Source organism: Nycticebus coucang, chromosome X (genome assembly GCF_027406575.1).
Source record: "Nycticebus coucang isolate mNycCou1 chromosome X, mNycCou1.pri, whole genome shotgun sequence".
In the NCBI taxonomy this organism is placed as follows: domain Eukaryota; kingdom Metazoa; phylum Chordata; class Mammalia; order Primates; family Lorisidae; genus Nycticebus; species Nycticebus coucang.
Window position 1 is genome coordinate 167,297,440 of NC_069804.1, and position 15,647 is coordinate 167,313,086.

Genomic DNA, 15,647 nt, shown 5'->3' on the forward strand with positions numbered 1-15,647 from the left:
TGGGGTAGCTGGGTTTAGGGACTAGAGGGTGGGTGGGTGGGTGCGTAGGCTATACTGCCAAGACCCCAGCAACCTCCAACTGCTTATGTGAAAAATTTCCTGCGTGGGCAGTGTCCTAGGGACAGAGGAGGTGGCAGGAAAGAAAGTCCCTTTAGGAACAGATGGACTCAAAGGAAGTTTTTAGAAAAATCTATAGGAGCGGGAAAGGAGGACAGGCAGGAAAGAGTTCATCCATTTGTCCAATAAACACAGGGTAAGTTCGCGTCCGTGGCAAGCGACCAGGTACTGTGCAGGATGTCTTAGAAGGACCTCTACTTTTACAATGGGGAAACTGTAGAGAGGGGCCGGGATTGGTTTAATGCCAGCCACCTTGTCAGAGCCCAGCTGAGACCCAAAGCCAGCTTCTGCTTCTGATTTCCTCCCATCTCTCATAGGTAGATCACGCACACCCGGTCACACCCACATCTTCCCCACCCTTCCAGTGAAAAGCTAGATCAAAAGGTCGGGGGCCACCTCGTTGGCCCTGGCTGCGGTAAATCTTCCGAGCTCTCTGGCCTCGGCCTTGCTTGCCAGCCGCTCCTCCAGGTTTGACCTAAGAACAGCGGGCTCCCAGACTGCCGCTGGGGCGCAGGCGGGCTCTGCGGCGAGCCGGGGAGAGCGCGGCTGCCTGACGAAAATCCTAATGGCGGCTACTCCGGCAGGGTCCTCGATTTGCTGTGGGCTCCCTGGCTTGGCCCTGGGACCCTCAGCAAGGACAAGTTGAGAACCTAAGCTGTGGAGAAAGCCCAGGAAAAGCACGTGCCAGGGACTCAGTCTGGGCCCGGGTAGGCGGCATCTCGGGTTAGTCCCAGAGCTGGCATTTCTTCAGTGCTTTTCCCGACCATGCTCGAGTGGCCCCCAAATTCCCAGATGCCCGAGGCTTGTCGCCCATACAGATGTGAGTGCTCTTCTCCCAGGCACGACTGTTAGCATATCACCTATTACAGCCGTCGAGTTCACTCTGTTTAAAGCCTGGAAATAGAAACCTGAAAGCCCACCCCCATTCCTACAATCGCGGAGCAATATAGGAGAAGGGTAACAACGTATTCACTGGAGGCAACAAGTAATTCTCCACATCAAAAAAACTGTTTATCTTCAGAGATTTATTTTTTACATAAATGTAAGTCACGAATTCACCCCGCTCCCCACTGCACTTCGCATTTCAGAATTTTTTGAAGGATCTGTCGCTCAGAGACAGATACTATCGTGGTCCAGCAGTCACAGCAAAATCTCAGTCTCTGTCAACTTGCTAAATGAAAATATCATACACCTGCATTCCATGGGGCAGAAGTTCCTGCGGTCCCTGGCGTTGGCTCTGGGACCGTTGGCTCTGGAGCCGCTAGCTCTGGGGCCACTTTCCTACTTGCAGGCTTCGCCAAAGGCTGTAGCAAAAACTCACCCTTTGTCTCATAAAGCTGCTGAGGAACACTGCCCCAAGGCAGGCTTTCTGGCAGGCTCCTAAGGACTCCCAGGAGATCCTAGCGAGTCCCGGTTGTACAAGGCAGAAGCAACTCTCCTCACGGGAAGTCAAAGGCACATCTCTTCCACTCCTGCGACCCTTTGCTCGGGAGTCCGCAGAAAAATCTCTAAGGAATCTGTCAAATGGCAGGGCCTGCTTTTCATGAGACCAGCCACGAGGAGAAGATGAGGGGAGCTCCTAGGAGCAGAGGAATACCAGGCAAAGATGGGTGGGGATTCCAGCTTGTATGAGTCCCAACTGTCCCGTCGACCTGGACAACAAGGCTGGCTGCAAGGCATAATCGGAATAGGTTTCTTCACCTTCCCTCAGTTATAGGGTCAGCCTGAGGATGTAGTTGTCACGGAGCAGATCTCTTGGGAAGGGACAGTTAGGCAGCGATTTTCCTTCCAACAAGGTGGGGGGCAGGGGAGCCAAACAAAAATTCAGGGGAGCTGAGCACTCCCCTCGCCCTGGCTTTCTGGATGAACACTTTCCCACCAAGAAATCATACATGCTTTAAGGAATGCTAAAGGAAAAAAAAAAAAAAAACTGGCAGGAGGGAGTTGGAAATGTGCCTGGGCGCTGGGCGGAGGGGTTGTAGTCATTCCGTGGAAATAAAACGTGTGCATGTAATCGGAAGCTAAGGGAGAGAGAGATACGAGATAAGAGGTGAGAGATAAGAGATAAGAGAATGAGAGGAAGAATGGATGGATAAGTAGCACTGGATGACTATTTCAAACTGCAGTGTTTGGTCTATTCTACAAACTCATAAATCTCACAGTTTTCACTGGTTCATCCCCTGAGACCTTAGCGGTTTTCACTCTCCTGGTTCAAGTTCGAAGTGGAACTGGAAACAAAAGCAGGCAACGATGCCAGCGCAGCCTGAAAAGAGGACCACGAAGCCTCCTCCCCCGTCTCTCCCGGAGCCAGGAAGCCAACGTGACGATCAAAAGCTTCCGCATCACCCCGGCGGGGCGCGCCCCCAGCCTTGGCAGGGACAGGAGGAATCTGTGGAACTCAGGATCTGAGCGGCTCCTGCCAACCCTTCCCTGCATGGGAGAGGTGCGAGCATAGGCCCTTCTGCGGTGTGTTCTCCGCTGCAGTTTACGATTTTATGTTTGGCCATTCAGGGCCGCCCGCGCCTGCTCCGCATTTCTGTGGTCCGTTAGGCCAGTAAGCTGTCATAACTGTGGACTTGTAGGTTCGCCCTGGCTGGGTGCCACAGCTTAGGTCCTATCTGTGGCCGTCTCTGCTTGGGGCCTAAGTAGTTTTGTTGCCCCTTAAGGGCTGGGACGGCCTTTCTAAGAATGGGTGGGTAAGTCGCTTAAATTCTGGGCATTACAGAACAGGGAGAGGGGGCCAGAGAGAAAACACCCTCTGTTTAAAGGAGACCAAACTCTCAACTTCAGCAAGGGTGAGGCAAGACAGAGACACCTCCTACGTAGGAATGATCGGCCCTTACTCTTCCTTGAACCTCCCACAGCCTTGGAGATGAACCTCGACTCCCCGTGGTTGAGGTGCAGCTTCTGGCTGCATCCAGTCTTTATTTCCCCGGGCATTAGGACGAGGAGGGTGGCTACAGAGCCGCGCTGATCCAGGCCCTCCGCGGCCCGATAGGGGAGATCGCACAGCCTACATAAGCGGGCTTCCCAGCGTTGACCCGGGTTGACGTCGGGGTAACCCGGCTAAGTGACCGCCACGTGAGAAAGTCTGGGCAGCGCACAATGCGCTGGCGCCTCTTTAGGGCCAGGCGGGAGCTCGGAAAGCCAGGCCTGCACTGTCCGCGGCCTCATCATTCATTCCCCTGGACGTGCTGGTAAAAATGCATCAAAACAGGCTGCGGAGCGCGGTATAAAAGCACAGCGGGATGAGCTGCTTTCCAAAAAGGATCTCAGTGATTGGACCAGGCTCGGAGTGATTGACAAGAGCTTAGTTTGGTAAAGGGAAGACACGCAAGCTTTCACAGCAGGATCCCTTTTCTAAAATATATCACACTAGCCTTTGAAAAGCGCCGCACACTATAAGGAAATAGCGTTTCACGGCTCGCTTTATGGTGCGATGACATTTCTTTAAAACACAGCGAAGATCAAAAAAAGGAGAGAGAAATAAAATGTGTTGCAAACACAATGTTTTAATTAGTTTATTCTGCGCGTTGCTTTTATCTGAGGTATACATTGCGGGTTCCCCTTTAATTAAACAGCCCCTCTAGAGCGGCGGCGGGCTAGGAAGGAAGGCGAGATGCTGTGCCTCTGGGTTCCTGTTAGGACAAACGGAAAGGTTGGCCGGCCCAGAAACGAGCTTGCAAGCGAACGCCGGTGCCATCGTGACCAGGATAGACAGACTGAGTCTTTGCGACTTCGGGAATTGGCGGGACTTGAGCGATCCACGGAGGCGGAGAGGAGGGAGGGGAAGAGGAGGAGAGGAAGGGGAGAAGGTCCCCATCTCGACACCAGGGGGAACCGAATGGAACGAAGGCCAAAGGCAGTGCAACTAGCTCGGGCTGGGCGCCAAACCTTCAATCTCCTGCGCCTGTCTCCCGCTCACCGCCCAGAAGCCAGTTCACCCTCAGCAGCCCGCGTCTCTCCTCCCCAGGCCCCCTCGGGTATCCAGGGTGAGGGGGAGCAATGGGCATCAGGATAAGCTCTAGGGTCCTTGCTCTCTCTTGGGCTTTCAGGCTCTGATTTCGGGCCACTCCATCCTCTCTAGATACCAAAGTAGCGGATCCTCTGATTCCTGACCAACAGGAAGAGGAGACAGCGCAAGCATCTTGCTGGCTGAGAGTGCTGGCACCCCAGGCGCTGTCATAAGTGGCGCCTCAAGAAAGAAGAGGGAGAAGGTAATGGTGGAGTGTGTTATGGACCTAATCAAGGCCTCTCTCTCTCTCTCTCCACACACACACACACACACACACACACACACACACACACACACACGCACACACACACACACAATTATTTCTTGGGAAACTCTGCAGACTTCGCTTCCATCAACAACCACCCTCTCTCTCAAACACACCCAGGTCTGGCTTCAGCCTTAGCCTAGCCCTTGAATCTGGCACAAGGCCGTCCCTTCCAGCACCCTCTCAACAATATCATATTTGCTGCTCAGGCTGGAAGTGACTCTGTAAGCTAGCTTAGCCTTAAAATCAGAAGGTATTGTTTTGTTAATTCTGCTGATCGGATCTGAAAACTCAAAATATAAATCTCAGAGTCTGGTTTGAAAGGGTTTGAGGGAAGATAAGAGATGCAGATGTGGCCTCCTAAATAAACCCCAGAACACAACCCAGTAAATTGATGGACTGGTCATAAGACCTCTCTTGTCCAAATGTGTTCCTTCTACTGAAACTGGGAATGGAAGGGACTGAGTCAAGTTTTTTTAGCCTGGAGAGAAGGGAGAGAGTGGGTATGGGGATGAGAAGACAGCCACCATGTGGCTGGGATGCCTCCTTTCCACCTTTTGCTTAGAGGAAAATTTTCTTCAGATGTCTTTCCCTTTAAGAAAATGAAACAGAAAGCAGAGTGAGCTGTGGGCTGCCTCTATCGTCCATTGGACTAGCCAAAGAGGTCTGCAATGTTGTTTCTCTTTGAGAAAGGGAAGGTTTGTCACTTCTTACACAATTATTGTTTAATATTTGAGTTTAAATATTGGGACTTGTGTAAATGTCTGAAGCTCAAGTCTGTAAGATCGAAGATTTGTTTTAAATCCTATGAAACAACTGCAAAGATCACTTGATAGTAGTCAAAAATAATTCACTTCATATGTGGTTCTTATGAAACAGAAAACTTGATATTATACAATATGCTATACAATATGCTTTCTCCATTGTTTTATCCTCAGAGGACTCTTCTCTTTTTCTTTCATTAAATTATTTGGGATGTACCTGTATTATCAAAATAATCAACAAAAAATAAATGACATGTATGATGACAAAGTGGGCCAAGCCAGCTCCCAGAGCAATTTGCCTCCCAATTCATTTGAACATTACATTCCAAATAATGATTTGAACCCACCATGGCTGTAGAATGAAAACATACCTTAAGAAATGAAGCTCATGTATGGAGCTCCCATACCTAGCCCCCTCTCTCTCTTTCTCCTCTCTTTCCAAGCTGTTGAAAGTTATACAACTGTGAAATGAAGAAGAAGAAGACGACGACTACCCCAATTGTTACCAAGTGATATTTAAATTTATTTTAATAGAGCCTGTATGTAAGGAATATTAAATGGAGTTACTGATCTTAAAGACAATATATTGCAGAAAAGAACAAAGATAGGATATAATGGAAGAAGCCACTTCCCCAAACTGAGAAAATAATACACTCAAGCTGATTTCTTGTTTCCTCATGAAAAGATAGACTCTTCTATAGAAAACTGTTCCATTTGGGTATTTGTCCCAGCAAACTCCAGTAACACTTTGTGTTGGGAAAGAAATAACCAACAGAGACACGTTTAAATAAAAATTAGAAAGCTCCGATAGTTACCCCAAAGTTTCAAATATTCAACAGAGTATTCACAGAATATTTGTTCTAAAATTTGAACCCCAGCATTTGTTTTCAGGGTGCTCCAATGTTTTGCTTGTCCATGCACAAAACTGAGTCTTGACATCATTTACATTTACATTTACCTTCACCACAGTACCCTAGATCGTCTTCCATGGGTCATGCAAACTATAAAGTGAAGCCAGTTAACGTATTACTTGTGTGAATATATTTTAAAAAGTTTTTCTAAGGAAAAAAAAAAAGGTTCAATTTCAAATCACTCTGCAACTTGAACTGTGACCTCTTGCTCCCTTCTCTCCCTGCCTTTCACAAATTCAGATGTTCCCTGAACAAAACCGCATGATACCTGGACAGTTCTGTTCTTTGCAACCATCTAGAAATTGAGAGGCATAAATTCTTCTCCCCGGTCTTCAGGAGTTGACCTGTGGTGGGGGGAAGGGACAACAAAGGAGGTATTACTGGGGAACAATTCCAAGTGAGCTAGTATACTCCCCACCCCATCCCCTTCTCTTTTCTTCTAGAACAGAGGTTATCAACTTGTGGGTCGTGACCCCTTTATAACAATGAAAATAAATCGTGGCATTAGGAAGGTTGAGAACCACTGTTCTAGAAGGAGCTGGATCCAGGGCTGGATCTGCTGAAATCACAACAGCCCTTTTCTTCAGGTAGCTCCATCCTTCACTGTCTTGCAGTGGAAATTTCATTCTTCAAGAGCAAAAGTTCAGCTGTTCAGTTGAAATAAAATGAATGAATCCAGGCCCAGGAGCAAACAATCTATTTATTCACAAGAAGCCCTTGATTTCTTCCACTTCAGATCAGGCCAAGGGCCATTTCTAGAAAGTAGAGAGATTGAAGCAGAAATTGAAGGTGAAAAATTTTTTTTTCATGGGAAAATCTGGTGCATGAGGAGAATAGATAGGCATGGCAGTCTGGAGTGGAGACCCCAAGTTTATTCTCTGAGCACATCTAGGTGGAGCATCTACCTGGATGATGATTCCAGGGCCAAGGATGGAAGCCTGGGAAGGCTGCAGGGTGGGAGCATAGAGGCTCCAGTTACTGACTCTAATTCAGCAATTTCCTTGTTAGAATCACCTGGGGAGCTTAAAAAATAGTGATATGACACCCCTCCTTAGACCAAGTTAGTCAGAAGTTGGCCTGAACATCTGAATATTTTAAAGATCCCTAGGAGATTTCAATGTGGAGCCCAGGATTCTGGCTCTACTCAATAGTTTCTGGATTAGAAGGCAGGCAACCTTTCCTCTTCTCAAATTAAAGAGACAATGTGAAATTTAGTAACAAAAACTAGATAGTACCATGTAACTATTGAGAACCACACAAATAACAGATCACTTGGGAGCTAGAGCTTTTAAGTGTGTCCATCAAGGAAATGGGTCCCTTTTTACTTCTAGGGGGAGTATTATAAACTTGGGAGAACAGGCAGGTGTGTACAGATGTCTTAATGGTGGCCGACTAAATAAATCACTGAAAACTCCAGGTTGTATCAGTAGGCACTGGAGGCCCCCTTGTCTCAACAAACAAACTTGGGCTAAACACACTTTAGGAAGAAGAAAGAGCTATATGGTAAGAATTAGTGAGCTTTTTTAAAGTAGGTGAAGCATAGTAAAGTGACATATTAAAGAGGGAGAGGGGTCTTCTGGAATGTTTTTGAGGCTGCTCAGCTGCTGACAGGTTCATCCCTAGGAATTAGTACTGACAGGAGTCGGGGAAAGGTCATTCTAGGCTATGTTTTCCCCCCTTTCATTTAATAGGCAAATAGATAAGAAGAATGTCCGTGGAAGAATGTGTGATGGGACGGGGAGTAGAAGAGGAGGAGAGTGGATGTCAATAGATAAAATCCGCTTCACTCTGCCACTGGTCCTCTGGAAAACTTGACTGTTAGGCCTGAATGGCTACAGAAGGGCCTCTACACAGCCAGTGTGGACAAAAGTCTGTGCATGGAGCTCAGGAGGACAGGGCTGGGCAGAGGGACAACTGGGCTCAGAGAACTCCACCTGTTGATCACCCTCAAAGACCCAGGGGTCGCTCTTACTAAAATCAGGCTCTCTGTCCTTGAAGACAAACCCTTTAAAGAGAAAGAGATACTAAGGGGTGGCAAGGTAAGGAGGATTTTAAGGTCAGGTTGGCATGGAACTTCAACCCTGGATAACAAAGGGAAGGGGGCCTCGGGCTCACACGGCCTGAGCAAAATAGGAAAAGATGCACAGGACAGACCCTGATCTCAGTTCCTTTGTGGGTTGCAGGAAGATGAGTCCAATGCACTGGTCTTGGAGGTCTACAGTGCATGAGACTCAAGGTCCCCAGAGCGCTGGTCCTCAAAGTCTGCAGTATACTGAGCCTCACGGTGGGTGGCCCACCAAGGAGGTAGGATAGTCATCACTGTCAGAAACAATGCCCACCTGCCATCCCAGTGGCAACAAACAGTCTAGCAAGAGAGGCTCTCAGCTCTTAGGCCTCTTGAAGAGAAAGGGCATGCCCATTGAGCCGGAACAGAAATTTACCCCCAGCTTATCTTCAAGCCCACCCTGTCCCCAAATTGGTTTTCCCACATATAGAGCCTTTGGAAAATCCTAGGTGCCGGAATTGCCCCTTGCTCCACCCCCACTGGCAAGTGGCACAAGGTCAGGCCGTGTTTACAGAAGTGAGAACTCCTTTGGTGTGACAATTTAAACTGTCTCTAGACCATACTCCTGAAAGTTGCATTGCCAGATAAGACACAGGATGTCCTGTGAAATTCAAATTTCCAGGCCACTGCCACATTCGCTCACGTCTGTAATCCTAGCACTCTGGGAGACCCGAAGTGGGTGGATTGCCTGAACTCACAGGTTCAAGACCACCTTGGGCCAAAGCTAGACCTCATCTCTAAAAATAGCCAGGTGTTGTGGCAGGCACCTATAGTCTCAGCTACGTGGGAGGCTGAAGCAAGAGAATAACTTGAGCCTAATAGTCTGATGTCACTGTGAGCTATGATGCCATTGCACTCCACCAAGGGCAACAAAGTGGGACTCTGTCTCAAAAAAAAAAAGAAAGAAAGAAAGAAAAAATTCAAATTTCCAATAAATATAGAATGAAGAATTTTTTAGTATAAGTATCTCCTGTGCAATATTTGGGAAATACTTAAAGTAAAAAAGCAAAACAAAACATTGTTTATATGAAATTTCAAATAAATTCCATGTGAGTTTTGGGGGGTGTTTGTGTTTTTTGTTTGTTTGGTGGGGGGTTTTGGAGACAGTGAGTCTCACTCTGTTGCCCTGGGGTAGTGAGCCCTGGCATCAGCCTAGCTCCCAGCAACTTCAAACTCCTGGGCTCAGACGATTCTCTTGTCTCAGCCTCCTGAGTACTGGGACTACAGGTGCCAAGACAGGGGGTGGGGAGGGTCTTGCTTTTGCTCAGGCTGGTCTCTAACTCCTTAGCTCCAGCAATCCACCTATCTCCACCTCCCAGAATTTTAGGATTTCAGGCGTGAGCCAACGTGCCCAGCCAGCCCTCAGTTTTTAATGTGTCATGTTTAGCAACACTACTTGAAGAGTGGCTACTTGGGTCTGGCAGAACTGTTTGCCAGTGCGGGCCAGGCTTAAAAGAGAAAGTGTAATCTGACCAAAGCTGAGTCTTCCTCCGCACAAGGGTTGAAGGGGTGGAGGCACTTAGGGATGCAGCCTTAAAGAGACATTCCTGATGGGGCCTGAGTGGAGGGGAAGAGGAAGGAGGCTGGAAACATACTGTAGAAGTCAAGCTAAGATAGTAGTTGGCAAGTTGGGATGTTGGGAGCAGCACCTCAGAATCTTTATGCTATCATATCTTTATCGTTTAAAGAGGAAGAGTGTTGGGAAGGAGCCTAACATTCTTTTTTTTTTATTTCAGATTAATATAATAGTACGTATAATTAGGTTACATTGTTTGTTAGGTAAAGTCCAAGTTGTAGTTGAGCCCTTCACCTAGGAGGTGTGTCATACACCCCTGCATTGTATCCCTTAGGCGGGAGATTACCAAACCCTTTCCCTCTGCTCCACTTCTGCCCCTCTTCTTGAATTTCATCATGTTTTTTTCTCCTTCAGGTTTGTAGTTGTTCATCTGCTAGTTACATATTAGTACTGAGTACACTGGATCCTTGCCTTTCCATTCTTGTGGTACTTTACTTAAGAGAATGTTCTTTAAATCCATACAGGTAAATATAAAAGGTGTAAAGTCTCCATCTTTCTTTATGAGCCTAAAATTCTTGCCCAAGTCTACTGGCTGATGGCATTTGTACCTGAGAGAAAGGGAGGAGAGCAGTTCTAGGAGAGAAAGAGAAGAGGGGTGAACACCAGACCCTCACTGACCAGGGGCAGTTCAATTGGTGAGAGAGGTGACCTCCTTTTCCCTCAAATCTCCCCTGCCTAGGGAATTGGGGTCACTTCCCTCAGGCTTCCTGAAGGTAGGCCTCAGGAGTCTGGACTCTCATGCCCTGTGGTTTGGTACTTACGGTTGTCCCTCAGGGCTCAGTCACCACAGAAAGGGTCAATAAACTATGTATCTCTAGCCAAAGAAGAGAGACAATAAAACCACCCTCAGGATCAGAGGTCACGTAGTCACTGATTGAGCTATTCACAACTATTTTTCCTCTCTTCTCATCCCCTCTTTTTCTTGAGGGCTCCTCCTCCCTTGACTACTTTTTGCCTTTCTCCAAAGACAAAATTATCCCCAGAAATGATTGAGGGGTGAAATATATCATGCAAAATGAAGCTTGAAAAATCAGAGGGTAGTGATGGATAAAACCTACCAATTAAGAATACCTAACCTAGTCCCAACTACTTGGGAGGCTGAGACAAGAGAAGCTCTTGAGCCCAGGAGTTTGAGGTTGTTGCGAGCTATGACTCCATAGCACTCTACCAAGTGATAAAGTGAGACTCTGTCTCAAAAAAAAATGAGAAGAATACCTAACCTCTGCTGAAACTATAGTACAGCCCCTAGTTCAGAGGTAGGCAAACTTTTTTCACATAGGGCTGGAAAGAAAATATTTTAGGCTTTTCTAGCCACATTCAGTCTCTGTAGCATAATTTTCTCCCCCTTTCTTCTCTTCTTTCTTCTTTTTCTATTTCAAACTTCTAAAGAAATTTTAAAAACTATTTTTGGCTCTTGGGGCCATACAAATAATACAGGCTATAGACCAGAGCTGTAGTTTACAGGCTATAGTTTGCCATTCATGTCCAAATCAGAAGTTAGTGTAATTCGCCCCTTATATTGTTTGGGTGGGAGGTGCTTTGTTTTAATGTCAAAGCTCTTTCCCCTTGTACCTTCACTAGCAAAGGACTAGATGAATGACTTTAAACCAAGTGCAAAAACAGATAATTTGATTTTACAAAATGCCATTCCTGAACTATATGAATTTTCTAGAGAGTGAAGATAGTGTTCTTTTGTGGGGGACAGGAATACTCCCTCTCAGCTTGGGCAAAAGAAAAGATAATTCAACTAACGCAGCCTCTGCCCTCAGTAAGAAGGGGAGGTGGGAGATAAAAACGGTAGAATAGGCCCACACTGAGGAAATAGAGCTTGGTGACATACGGATGGCGGGGGCTCCAGACCTAGGCATTCAAGGATGAGAATCACTGCCAAGAGATATGATGTAATCAGAGATACTTTCCTATTAACCTTGGGAGTAGAATTCTGTCACAAAGCAGAGAAATGAATGAACAAATACCTCAGGATGGTCTAGCAGAGGTGGGGAACCTGTAGCCTTTTGATTCCAAGATTATTCCTTTTTAAGCACCAAATGAGGCAAGAAAAGCTTCATTTTTCTCTTCTGTGCCTTTTTAATAAAAGGATTTGTTCTGTAAAATTTGGATTCAGTCAAAAGGTCATACATACTCAGGGATCCAGAAGGCCACATGTGGCCCGGAGGCTACAGACTCCCCACCAGTGAAAGGCTTCTTTCCATTTGCCTTTGAGCTGAGATAATTTACATTTTAGAACCAGTGGAATATTTAGCACTTACAAAGAACTTGGGGTCCTGGTTAATCATGTGCTCCAGAAAGTCAGGCAAACTTGGCACCCCAAATCAATTCTCCTTCCTCCATCTCTTCAGGTCTCTGGGGAAGGACTTACAAACATAAATTAGATATGTTACTGTGTATCTCTGCCTCTGTCTGGACCTCCCTCTGCCCTGGGCACTATCTGCTTATAAGGTGTTCTGATTTGGAAGGAAGGGCTGATCCTCATTCAATATGACTTACCCTTCTGGCATCTGGAGCCACTGTTTGTATACCTTAGGGTGGGAAAGACTAGCAGCCAGACATCTCTTGAAGGAAGGGTAAAGGTACTCTATGGTGGCAGGACCTAAGGGACCAGAGCTCATCATGAGCCTTTCACCCAGATTTGCCTGATGAACACTGCCCACTGCCAAGGGCTTCATTCTGTTCTCTGTATTTCAGGGGAACACTTCATAATCTCAAACTGGATTCTGATAGCTCTGGTTCAACTCCCTGCCTGCCCTCTCCAAGTTCACTCCTATTTACTTCAGTCTGTCTCTGAAGTTCAAGTATATATATACATATATCTGTCTGCACAGCCCTGATTGACAAGTACAATGAAAATGTCTCATTCCCGTCTGGTTTGCATTTCATTACACTGGGCAACAATATGCCTTGGATTGCAGAGGACAAAGGCAAAACAGATTTGTAAAAAGGGTTGATTAACAATATCTATTTGTTCATTCTCTGTTTAATTTTAAGGTTATTTAGGGCTTATAAAATATGTGTTGAATGATGGGACAATGGTGAAAATTCTGATGTGGCCAATAAAATCTGGAACTCAGCGAGTGGTTGGCAAATGTGTCCACAGATCCTGAGATTGATAGTTCAGTTCAGTCCCAGATGCCAATTAAGAGATTTATCTTAGCATAAAAATAAAGAGGAGTTAAAAATGCATTCTTTCCCCAGCTTTCTTCTCCCTACATTTTTTACTGCCATTTGCAGTTTTTCTTTTAAAAAAGATCTGGGACTCTGAAGAGAGTGTGGGGATTTATGTAAAGGAAGTGTCATTTACCAGGGAAAAAATTCGAATAATGGTGAGTTTTAAAGACATGTTTCAACGAGAAAAATTTTGTGTTCCACTAGGGAGAGGCAGGGGCACCAAATTCAGCGTCTTGGAATAATTCTCTCCCTGGATTCAAAGATTCATTTATTGAAATAAATCAGGAAGCATGGGCAGAACGGAAATCCGCTTGCTGGGTTTAAAGGGTCTTTAAAATGTTGCAAGTGTTAGATTGCAAGTCTATTCTAAATGCAAAACAGAAGAAAAGACCGCAGTGTTTTCTCAAGGACTTAAAGACAATTACTAGGTCTTTGAATTAAGATAATTTCATGTCCACCACAGAAAATGTGTTTAGAAAAAAATCCTGCATGATAACACAATGTGCTGTACATGTTTTGTTTTTGTGGAGGCTGGAAAGAGGGAAAAGTACTGTAGAGTGGGGCATTGGGTAAGGAGAACGCACTCCTTACCCCAGTGCCCCGGTGGACATTCTGTTTCCCTCCTGCTTCTCCGAGATGGATCCTAAAAATCAGGCTCAACAAGCCTTGCTGGTTTGGAAATGATTAGGTTCCCTGATTTTATTTATTGTTTTAGATTTGGGCATTAAAATAAATGTTTTTCCTATTTACTCTTTGAACTCAGTGTGAGGGCAAGGATCCCATTATATTTCCTATCCATACAGACATTCGTATATTTAGACCAGACCACATGCAACTGGGGGACGCATAAACGAGATTTATTGGTTAATTTACACTGCCTAATATACACGTAAACCCTAGTAAGCCAAAGCTGCCCAGGGAGCCTCAGTTATAGCGCAACAGAAGAAGCACGACCCCTGGGTTCCAGTTGTCCTCCCCTGCCCAGGGCTGTGACTCCTTTCTCCACCTGAAAAATCCAAAAAAGCAGAGCTCTCTCCTGCATGCCCCAGGCTACGTGCAAGAAAGTTTTCTCCTCTTTGCTTTCCTCTTTTCACAACCACTGCGCTCTCAGACTCAGCGTCCCAAAGGTACTGTCCCTGGAAGCAGTTTCCCAGGGTTTTCTCCAAAAAGCAAGTTTGAGGAGAGGGGAACTTCGCTTCCCTCCCCCCCAACAACAGTGATTTGCTTTGTTTTCATAAGCATTAACCAGCTTTAGCTGGAGAGATTTTGCTTCCTAGCATGTTTTAAAGGTCTGGGCTCCGCTTCTCAGAGTAAGGAAACCCCCACCTAAACCAGCCCAAAGAGAATTCGAAGTGGCCTGCCTCTGCTATGCTATTCACAAAGCCCTGGCCTCCTCCTTCTGGGGGCATTTGGGACCCCTGCGCCCTGCTGAGTAACGACGCCCTCTCAGAGCCGCATACTCGGGATGGGCCTGCCTGCCCCGGGAAAGGGCTCCACCGCCCGGGGTTTTGGCCTGGCTGAATCGCCTTAGGTCTGCCCCCTAACAAGCACCCCCCCTCCCACCTCCCCACTTCTCGGTTGATGATCTAATTGAATTATGCCTTTTTGTTCCAGAGACTACAGAGCACGTGCTGGAGGCAATTAATTATCGGAATGTGGCCGTATCAAAACGGACATTGGGCACCGGGTAGGTCAGCGGAGGCCAATATCCCTCTACCCTGGGCTTGAGACTCCATCCCAAGTTAGGGGCACGGTAGCCTCCCTCGGCATCCCCTCTTTTGCAGTCCCTTGCTGGGGTGCTAGCCCTGACTCCCAATCGCGCATAGGCCCTGGGTTCTCGGGGTACCTAGCAGGACTCCCTAGAACTCTCGCATTAGTGCTGGCCGGCCCAAAGTTCGACAGCCGCCCCTCCCCATCCTCAAGCCTCAAGAGCTGTCTCTCGATCGGGCTCAGTTAGTATATCCAAACTTTTTCAAACCAACTACTTGCCCAGGGGAAGTGGGGATTGGTGGGAGGTGAAGAGAGATAGAGGGAAGGGAAGAAATAAAGGGGAAAAAGAAAAAAGAAAGGAAAAAAGAAAAAAGCAATTCTCCCTTTTTGTAAACCTGACTCCAGGGAATTCATTTGCATGATTTAAGCATATTTGTTTTTCTTTGAGCATCCCCCTACACACACACACACACACACACACCTCCCAAAGAAACCCTCAGCTGAGCTACACCAATACCATTCTAGGAGAATCAATTTTCGGTAGATGCAATAATTTAAGTCAGCAGTGAACTCACCTTCCAACCTGGGGAGAGAGCTCTGGATGTGGAAGGAGAATTTGGGAGAGTTTGATGGGAGAGGGTGACTATGGTTAAGATATGCTACCGGCAGGTTTTCCCCCAGCAAACTGGCAAAGAAAGAAGGTGAAGTGTTGGCCGAGCCAGGCAGATTGGGGGGCAGGAAGTGAAAGACTGCAGTTATAAAGCACTGCTTGAGGCGGTCTCTCCTGGCGCCTCTGAACTTGATCAGATGTTCTGTTTCCTACGGAGAGATGGCCGCCAGACTGTGAAGCTGCCTTTAGGCGTAGACTTTGGGGCTTGGCGAGACTGGGGATGTGACAATCACAGCCATCTTTATCTCTGCCTTTTCTTTCCACTCTCTGCATTTCCTGCATTCTTTGCAAATGTCTTGCAGGACAAAAAAATGCGTGGATTTATAGCTTTGTCTGAACCTGGACATTATGTCCAGAAAGACCTTGCA

General features: G+C 46.6%; 1 long non-coding RNA gene across 1 annotated transcript; it reads right to left on the bottom strand.

Annotated features, from left to right (window-relative positions):
* Window positions 1–6,340: 6,340 nt before the first annotated feature.
* LOC128577334 (uncharacterized) lies at window positions 6,341–15,321 on the bottom strand. Its single transcript, XR_008377558.1, has 3 exons — window positions 15,185–15,321; window positions 11,984–12,088; window positions 6,341–6,416 (listed from the first exon to the last, which is right to left on the bottom strand). It is a non-coding gene; the product is annotated as an uncharacterized LOC128577334 (long non-coding RNA).
* Window positions 15,322–15,647: the final 326 nt, after the last annotated feature.